General features: G+C 47.3%; 1 long non-coding RNA gene across 5 annotated transcripts in view; it reads left to right on the forward strand.

Moving 5' to 3' along the window:
- LOC116080679 overlaps positions 1 to 8,971 on the forward strand; it is a 79,919-nt gene that overhangs the window by 39,086 nt on the left and 31,862 nt on the right. For 2 of the 5 annotated variants that reach the window (XR_004114542.1, XR_004114536.1), the window contains exons 2-3: positions 6,945 to 7,103; positions 8,401 to 8,546. This is a non-coding gene — a long non-coding RNA (uncharacterized LOC116080679). Of the gene's footprint in view, positions 1 to 167; positions 254 to 791; positions 876 to 2,240; positions 2,258 to 3,212; positions 3,280 to 6,944; positions 7,104 to 8,400; positions 8,547 to 8,971 lie in introns of those variants that run through there. The other 3 variants (XR_004114535.1, XR_004114539.1, XR_004114543.1) reach the window with 3 other exon arrangements.

Consider the following 8,971-nt stretch of genomic DNA (forward strand, 5'->3'; position numbering starts at 1 on the left):
TGAGTACTGAGACTGAACCAAGAGCTTCCGCATGCTAGGGGAGCACTCTACGGATGGAACTATGTCAGCAACCTGCATTACACATTCGAAGGCAAACATCCTTCCTTTAATTATCCAGTCTAGCCTTCTACTTTCAGAGTGTTTGATACTACTTGCCTATTTCACAGAGCCTAAACAAGTTGACCAGCTTGAACAGAGGTCTGGAAGGCACCTACTGAAAAGTGCATGAAAACTCAGGTCACTTCCTGCAGAGGTGGGTGTGGGTTGGTGGGGAGACAATCTCGCTCTGCACTGCTGGGTCCCAAGCCTGGCTGCTCCCTGGAGCAGAATGTTCTGGAGTTGGAACCAGAACAGGCAACTTCATTCCTGGCAATGTACCAGCTCTGGGTCCTGAGGCAAATTATTCAACCTGTCTCAGTGTTAGTTCCATTATTGGCAAAACAGCAGAATTAGAATTATGTGCCTTCCTTCTGAGGATAAGATAAGGTACACGAAAAGAAACATGTACAACTGAACGGGCTTGGAAATCCAAATGTATCAGGCATTTAAACTGTCTCTGTGGGCGCGGACATCTTCCTAGCTGGTTTTCTTCAGCTGTGTTGCAGACATGACATCAGCTCTCCTTCCAAGCCCTGTACACCCTGACAAACTCCTAAGCCCACTTGCTGCCCTCTGGTCCTGTTCTCTATTTTTCATGTCTAGTTCCACACCCCTTACCCTATGTCCCCTTGGCAGCTTTATTATCGTCAGTTAACTCACAGGCTCCACTATGCTCCCCTCTTCTGGTCCAGATCCCTGCTTCATACACCCTGGAGAGCCAAGTCCTATGTGCTGCCTTTGGACTTTTTCCATCTCCACAAGACTGGGATTGCCAGGTGAGTCCAAAGACTGGATACTGAGAAGGGCACAGAGGTTAGGACAGAATAAAAGATGAGGGACTTAGGGAAGACACCAAGTTGATTATCTGCCTCAGAGCTCTTCATACTCACAGGGAGTGTGACTTAATATTCTTTTGTTTCTGTGTTTTTTGTTTATTTGTTTTTGTTCTTTGAGACACAGTCTCGCTCAGTAGCCTAGCCTGACCTGGAACTAACCATGTAGCAGAGGCTAGTCCTGAACTTGAGGCAACCCTCCTGCCTTAGCCTCCAGAGTGCTCTTCTATACCTGGCTCTTCTGCAGTGTTTCCCATAACCTGGTTGGGGATGGAGTGGGGACGTGGCACACAAGGACAGTCAATCCCTCTTGGAGGTAAGGTTAAAGGGAATTGTTTTTCTAATAGTTTGACAAATTGTGTTTAACCTTATCATGGTACCCAGTTGAGAGAAAAATGTGTGGAGTATGTGTGTGTGTGTGTGTGTGTGTGCATGGTGTGTATGGTATGTGGTATGTATGTGTGTATATGGTCTGTGTGTATGTATGTGTGTGGTGTGTGTGTATCTATGTGTGTATGTGTGGGTGTGTGTGTGTGTATGTATGTGGTGTGTGTGTGTGTGTGTGTGTGTGTGTGTGTGGTGCTGGTGATGATGGAAGATTTATTAACCCTAGTTCTGAGGAAGGAAATCCTCTGTGAAGTTGACTCTAAATTTTTCTTGCTGAAATTAAGCCCATCTCTTTAGTGGCGGTATTAAGTAAAGTCCTGGCTTTGGCTCAATGTCTTTTGTAACAGATGTGTGTGTATGGAGGAGAGAAAGGGAAAGCAGGGACTTGGGGAAGTGTAATGGCAGCTCCTGGCTTTGATGAGAAGTAAGCCTGGAAGGCGACCTTTACTAACCTCTGGAGTGTTTGTGGGGTGGATGGGATGGACTAGCAGGTTTTGCTCTCTGGTTCTCTCTCAGGATTTCTCAGAATGCTCCCTTACACACCCCCTCCTCTTCCAAGCTGTTGGCTGCACTCAGGGTTAGACCTCAGTCTGCTTTCCCAGAAAGGATGCTCTCGTCCACCTACCCAGCCTAGCATCTCACCAGCTGTCTCTATCCTTCCATAACTCCTCTGATTCTTTCTCTTCAAACCCAATATGTTTCCCAGGACCACTTTTTTTTTTTTTAGGGGAGGGCATATGCTTAGTTTTTTGAGAAAGGGGCCCCTTTTGTAGGAAGACCCTCCTTCTAAGTATCTTACTAATTACAAACAGAAAGCCTGTCTGTGAAGGTGGTGTTCCTTGGTTTGGTGGAGGGAGTCAGAAGCTGGGGGGATTTAAAGTGCAATTTCCTGTACCTTTTTCATTTCCTGCTGGGGGTTGTGGAGAGCAATAAGCAAGGTGGGTGGCAAGGGCCAGAAGGTCTGGGCAAGTGGGGGATGGGTAAGGAGTCTTCCTTTCATACATGCATGCTATCTCTCCTTCTCCCTGGCTCAAGCTTAGTCTTTGGAGAAAGGGACACTTGGCACACAGAACTCTTTCTGTGGTACTCTTTCTGAAGCCCTTCTCCCTTTCCTGAGGTAAGGAGACCCCATGGAAGAACTGGCAGATGATCCTGGAGAAAGTATTAGAGAACAGAAGATGGGCAGGAAGGGAGGAACCTTAGAACCTGGTTGAATATCCTAAGGTTTCAGAGGTGGACACTGAGGCCTGAGACAGGCCCAAGGTCAACTGTCCAAGGTATCATAGAGATAAAGGTGTTGTGGCTGGCATGTACTGCCTCTCAAGATTTGTGGTTTAGTGTCTTTCTTCAGGCAGGGTAGCTGTGGGTAAGGTTGAAGGTGTGAGCACATGTTTGAAGGGAAAAGGTGAGCTATGAGGAAGTGAGGTAAGGGGTAGGAGCAGTACAGAGATGATCCATCCAGGTCCTGAAATAGCCGTTCTTTAGCAGGCTTTGTGGAAGAGCAGGCAAGGCTTACATAGCACAGCCTTTTGTGTGTTGGGTCAGGATGAGAGGAATAGGTAGACACGGTGGCCCTTGGACTGTTAGTTAGTCCAGTGTTAGCTAGCCACTTTACAATCAGAGTTAGATGAGGTGGGGGAGGGGGTCATGGCGGAGGACAAAGGAGCCAATTATTGAGTGAGTGGATTAATTGATTAATTGTCTAGAAGCTTCCAGTGCTCCCCCAACAATGACATCCCCTCCTCTGACCCCAGTCAGGCATGGCCTCGGTTGGCCTGGATTATTAATTAGGGCTTGAAGTCATTTAACGATGATTTCATTATCGACGTGCTGTCTGTCTCAGCTCAGCCCGGTTGCCAGGGCGACTCTGATCGATTGCCTTCCGGTCTCCTTGGCGTCACCACCTTCTTCATCTCCCAAGCCCGGCTGTTGGCGGGCACCCCCCTAGCGGTCTTTTCTGGTATTGCAGTTTTCGTCGTTGCTGCCTTCCCTAGGAATAAGCTTGGAGCTTTCTTACAGGGAGAGAGCACCAGTCTTTCAGCCTGTCAGCAGGCTGCACTAGGCAACTATGGTCCCTAGGCAGATGTACTGCATTATATGTGGTAGAGACCCTGGGGTCAGGTTCTTCTTGCCTCTGGAGTCCTTGATTCTGCCCTCTGGTGGCTTTCCACTAATGCCTCTTTAGAGTTAGGGATTAAGAAGTGGGAACTTTAATTGTTGTTCACTGCAGCCTCTAAATTTGCTCTGGGGAAATCGACTGGGAAGAAATTATTTCTGTTGTTGGGAGACTTCTTGGACAATTGGCCATCACTCAGTATTCAGCCTCTCGCTTCTTTAACACAGCCAGGAAGGGGAAATGGAGATAATTTCTCTTACGTTGCCCTGTTAATGTTGGTAGTTTTCCCTGGCCCTGACAAGGGCAGGATGATCTAGCCTTTGCAGAGCTCACTTATTTTCTCAGTCTGGAGACAACCTAGAGCAAAGACAGTCTTCACAGGGCTGTTTTAAGTCTTAGTTCTGCTCTTGGCTGTCTATTTATTTGGTTTTTGAGACAGAGTCTTTCTATGTAGACCAGGCTGGCCTTGAACTCCCAGAGATCTTCCTGCTCTGACTCTTGAGTACTGTGATTAAAGACCTGTTCCTAGTGTTCTTGGCCTAGACTCATGTCTGCACTCCGGGCTCTGGATCCCCATTCTAGCCTTACTTCCTCCTTTGGTGGGTTTCTGGGGGCCAGTGCCAGTAGAGTTGCTTGAAGGCATTGGTCATAGCTTCTCACAAAGTGCATAAGTGGGTTGACTCCAAGGGGACAGCCTGGGGCAGGATGGGAGGTCATATCTAGGCATAGGTCTCAGATCCCCCCAGGTTGGTGCTGGCAGTGAGCCTGGGGGTGGCTGTGGCAGCAGCTTCACCCTATCAGCTTTCTGGGCACATCCACCACCAGGCAGCACCTGAGAGGGAACAGACTCCGCAGTGAGCCGAGTGAGATTGAAGAGGATCATAAAGAAAATATATATCCCCCTCCCTGGCCTCGCTCCCTCCTCCTGCTGCACACTTGCCTCCTCTTTGTCTGTTCCCTCCCCCTCTTCACCGCAGCCCTGTTTTCTTTGTTCCTTCTTTGCTTCCCTCACCTTCATCTCTGTTAGGCAGGTCTGTCTGTCGGTCTGTCTTTCTGAGTTTTCTGGGATGACGCCTGTCATGAGCTGCTTCCCATGAAAGTCCCCAAGGGTCTCTTTCACTGTCACATTGTCCTGACTTTCCTTTCAGCCTCTGAATACAGGTCCCCTCCTATTTGTCCCCTTTCATGTCCCCCATCACTGTCTCATCTCTTACCCCCCCTCCATCCCTCTTGCTTCTTTCACCTGTCTCTTTTAGCTTCTTCCCCCTGATGCCCGTATACACCCCTACCCTCCTCTCATCTTCTTCCACCTACCCCTGCATGTTCAGATACTTCAAGTGAAATCACCTGGATGGACTCCAGCTGTCAGGTGCCCCCCCCAAGTCCTGTACCCCCTTTCTCCCTGAGAGATTTATGGCTTTAACTCTGCCTCCTCTGCATTCCCCCAGCCCTGGGCCAGTTCTTTTCATTACCTGGTGATTATCTGGGGGCCCTGGCATTTCCCCAGCCTCCCACCCTTACCCAGCAGGCTTACAGCACAGCACAGGGAGAAAGGGGAGAAAGGATTGCTCCTAGGCCCAGACACAAGGACACAGAGACCCTCCCCCTGTGCCGCCCTCCTTCCCCTCCAGCAGTGCACATCTGGGAAAAACCCAGCTTGAGGCAGGGGAAGGCAACCTAGGGTTGTTGGAGCAGACATAAATCAAGTACCCAGATGCCCCTCCCCTACCACCCTATCCTTACAGCCATCTTCCGATGCTGCCTATTTCCTTTGCCTCTGAGAATTTGGTCTCTGCAGCCTGAACTGGGGCAGTTCACCATCATGTCCAGGATGAGGAGTCCTTAGCTAATGCCCTCGATCTATAGCTAACTGAGAAGCTTAGGGTAGGGTCAATGTGGTTTACCAGACTTGGAGGTGCTGAGCCATGGGGAAATTTCAATTTGCTCTTAGTCCAGTATTCAGTCTTAGAATTAATATAAGCTCTGTACCTTCAGGTCCACTGCCACCCTTCTCCCCCTCCTCTTCAGTTTACCTGCATCTAATTTAGGGTTTAAAGGTCTCCACAGGACCATCATGTAAAGGCAGTGGAGCTTTGGGACCCATGGCTTCCTGATTGCTTGTTTGCTGGGCCCCAGTCTCTGAGTCAGCTCCCATCAGGTCATGGCCTCACCAGTGTTTAGTGGAGGCAGTCCCTTTCTGCAGTCCCACATTTCAGGGATTTGGACCTATGTTTTGAAAGTCTCCAGAGTGGAGAGAGCAGGAAGCTTTCCACGCAGGCTCTTCCTTATCTGCTGCTCCATGGTGCTCAGTGAGATTCTGTTGATGGATGCTCTGAGTGCCCAATGACTTTGGAAGTCCTTGGTGAGGAAACTTGAACTTCTCTGAACTCAGCTTCTCTGAGTTTTGTAGCTGGTGTGATGAGGATGTGGGTGAGGGTCAAGCAAGCTAGTGGGAGGATTTGTGGGAGCAGTTAAGAAGCTAGGTGCTTCTCTCCTTGTTTAGAGAACCTTGGAGTGGAGGTCTTAGCTTGGATTTGGGACTGGCTGGCAAATTGCCACAGGCAAAGCTCCACCCCACTCTGTTTTCTCTTCCAGCCAATCAGGTTTTCCTGGGACCCCTGGAAACTTCATGTTTCTAAACTCTGTGCTGGCCAGTCTCCAGCAGGTAACCCTTTCTTCCACCTTCACACTCAAACTGGGTCCAAGCCCTGCCTTCATTGCCTACCCAAACTTTCTTCCTAGATTCTAGGCTCACCCCCATCCTTCCCCAAGTGAATGCCTCAAAGGACATGCCTCTGTCTACAAACCCAGCCTAGTGTTTTCCTCTTCAGCTCTTTCTTGTCTGGTAAGACCATGGGCGAATGAGTGATGTCTCCTGGTTCTGAATTGAGTGCTGTAACTGTAACAAAGAGGGCTGGGTCTGTAGGGGCTGTTGAGGGAGGAGACTCCATGGCTCCATGGCAGAACACTGGATTAGGGATACAGACGAGAGGGCCGTGGACCTGGGGAGGGCTTCCATTTGCCCAGGACCCAGTGGCTTGGAGGCTACAGTCCTCCTTACTAAATATCAGGAGACTTCAGCATATCTAGTTCCAGAAAAATAGCAGGGAGGCCACTCTTGGAGTCGGGTTCCTCTGGTATCTTTATCTTTCATGCTCTTAATCTTGGTCTCTTATTGATTTTGGTGGACATTTTCTGTTTTTATCTTGTCTTTCATTCAGGGACCAGCATATGGCATGATTAGAAGTGTTCTTTGAATGAATGTTCTTCCTCCTTGGGTTTCCTGCTTATCTTTGGCCATTTTGTTTTGTTTTGTTTTTCGAGACAAGGTTTCTCTGTGTAGCCTGGCTGTCCTGGAACTCACTCTGTAGACCAGGCTGGCCTCGAACTCAGAAATCCACCTGCCTCCACCTCCCAAGTGCTGGGATTAAAGGCATGCACCACCACTGCCCGGCATCTTTGGCTATTTTACTTCAAGGTCTCAAACTCACTGTCTTATCTTGTTTTAGGGAACATTGAACTGATGTGGACTTCACAAAAGACCAGCTCCAGTTTGACTGTTCACAGTGAGAGGAGATCATCTTGAAGCTTGTCTTCAATAGATCTTGAGAGCTGCTGAAAGAAGTCTTCTTGTTCTTTCTGCTTATCAAGGAGGCCAGGTCTATCTAGTAAGGTTTTTGGAAGAAAGATTATCAAGTTTCACTAGCACATGGCTGCCTGATAGTTTCTAGAGAGATGGCTCAGTTGTTGGGAGCACTTTCTGCTCTTGCAGAGGATCTGGGTTTGATTTCCAGCACTCACATAATGGGGTGGTCATCGGGGATCTAATGCTCTCTTCTGATTTTCATGGGCACTAGGCATTCATGTGGGGCACATACATACATGAAGGCAAAACATACATGTGAACTAAAATTAATAAAATAAAACACATTATGAAGGCTTGCCTTAGGTTCTAAGTATGTCTCAAATGAGCCAGCGCCAAGTAAGTCTTGAAAACTGCTGGCTCCGTTCTCTCAGTACTATCAATTTTACATATGTAGCAGGTATATCTATTGATCGATGAAGGCTTGGAGAAGAACCTGCATCTCCAAGAGGAGTTTGCTGTTACTACAGGATATACTTGAGAATCTTTAATTTCTGAGGCCTTTGAAGTTTTAACTTTTTCTCTACCTCAAATGATGAATTTGTACATGTACCCCTTTGGATAACAGCAAACACCAGGAAGTTTAGAAAAAACAACCACCCCTGTTTCAGAAAAAACATAATGCCTGCTCTAGGCTGACTGTCTCAACTTTCCATCAGCTCTTGGGAAAGTTTTCTCCATTGTCAGCGAACACATTGGTATGTGTCTTGGAAGACTTTTAACCCCTAACTTTAGCAAAATCATGTGGAAATCCTAATTTCCTAATACATATACTAATTTCCTAATGTATACTAAGAAGTACAAGATAATAAAAAGGATCTTTGATGGTTATTCATTTTAAATTTTTTAAATGTATCTTTCTGTGCATCTCTTGTGTGTATGCACATCTGTGTGTATGTGCATATGATGGCCAGTAGTGGGCTTCAGATCTCTAGACTGGAGTTTCAGGTAGTTGTGAGGCACCCACGTGTGTGTTAGGAGCTGACGAGATCAGCAAGCACTATTAACAGAGAAGCTATCTCTCTAGACCCTCAATTCCATTCTTTCTGTTTACCCCAAGCCCCAGAGTTGGACTTTTCTCTTATCACAGAAATCACAAGACAGATCAGGAGTTAGATAGAGGTAGAGAATAAGGATAAGGAGCATCCTCCAGGAAGCAAGGCGCTAGAGGCCTTTTGTTGTAGACTGTGAGGCATGAGCTATGAGAAGGTAATTGGTTCTTGACTGAAGTCATACTGGTTATATTTGATAAGAACTCAGAAATTTGAGGTACAAACAATACAACCTTCATTTGATTCATGTGATCTTGTGTTTTTTCATAGTACAAGACAGCTTTCCTGTGAAGATGGTGGGGTGCAGAGAAGCTATATGGGGCTATGAGAAGAACTAAGCACAGTCTAGAGAGAAGGAGAAGAGAGAGAGAGAAGCAGCCTGCTGCTGACACGGGAACACCCAATAACCTGCTAAGGTATGAAGGATGATACCCAGAGAGAAAGCTGACATTTTTTCTCAACCATTTATATGCAGGGTATTGTCATGCCATTGGGGAGGAGGTTCATGTGAGAGGAGGCTGCAGGCTTTGACTGCTTAGGACTGCTAGTCTAGAAACAGATTCAAGTTACAATGACGGACAGGACTCCTGGATGAATGTATACAGTATATGCTGTCTTAGGGTTTTACTGCTGTGAACAAACACCATGACCAAGGCAACTCTTATAAGGAAAACATTTAATTGGGGCTGGCTTACAGGTTCAGAGGTTCAGCCCATTATCATCAAGATGGGAACATGGCAGTATCTAGGCAGGCATGGTGCAGGAGGAGCTGAGAGTTCTACATTTTCATCTGAAGGCTGCTAGCAGGATACTCCCAGGCAGCTAGGGCTAGGGTATTAAA

The sequence above is a fragment of the Mastomys coucha genome, unplaced genomic scaffold (genome assembly GCF_008632895.1).
Source record: "Mastomys coucha isolate ucsf_1 unplaced genomic scaffold, UCSF_Mcou_1 pScaffold11, whole genome shotgun sequence".
Classification (NCBI taxonomy): Eukaryota; Metazoa; Chordata; class Mammalia; order Rodentia; family Muridae; genus Mastomys; species Mastomys coucha.